The sequence below is a fragment of the Tachyglossus aculeatus genome, chromosome 5 (assembly GCF_015852505.1).
Source record: "Tachyglossus aculeatus isolate mTacAcu1 chromosome 5, mTacAcu1.pri, whole genome shotgun sequence".
Classification (NCBI taxonomy): Eukaryota; Metazoa; Chordata; class Mammalia; order Monotremata; family Tachyglossidae; genus Tachyglossus; species Tachyglossus aculeatus.
The window spans coordinates 26,107,334-26,107,811 of record NC_052070.1 but is presented as its reverse complement, the minus strand read 5'-3'; the positions used below and the strand labels follow the sequence as shown (position 1 = coordinate 26,107,811).

Genomic DNA, 478 nt, shown 5'->3' with positions numbered 1-478 from the left:
AGGTCCTGAGGATGGGCATGCATAGCTAGATGCTGGAGATGGCTAATGGGTTGATGACTTAGGAAGCAGGGGATCGGCCCAGAAAGACATGATGGAGGAGATAGTGTTTCAGGAAAGGTTTGAGTCTGGGTGGGATTGGGATCTCTTAGATTGTTGGGGAGAGGAAATTCCAAGCCAGGAGAACAGCATGAGCTATGGTGTGGAGGAAGTAAAGTTAAGAGCAAGGTACAGTTAGAAGTGAGCTTGCAAGTGACAAAGAGAGCAGCTTGGAAACAGCGGATGAAGAGAGCCTATATCAATCAATCAATCATTGAGTTTATTGAGTGCTTACTGTTTGCTAAACCTCTTAGGGTCGCACCTGGAGAGTTTCCAGTTCTCTACCAGTCTCGGCTATGGGAGGGAGAGTCAAGCAGAGGCCTGCCATTTCCATTCCTAGCTTGGCCAGTGGCTAGCGAGTGGAAGGCAATCTGCTACAAGT

At 48.3% G+C, this 478-nt stretch overlaps 1 non-coding gene across 1 annotated transcript; it reads left to right on the top strand.

Annotated features, from left to right (window-relative positions):
• The first annotated feature begins 340 nt into the window (after positions 1-340).
• Positions 341-478, top strand: LOC119928980. Its single transcript, XR_005451124.1, has one exon. It is a non-coding gene; the product is annotated as a small nucleolar RNA SNORA7 (small nucleolar RNA).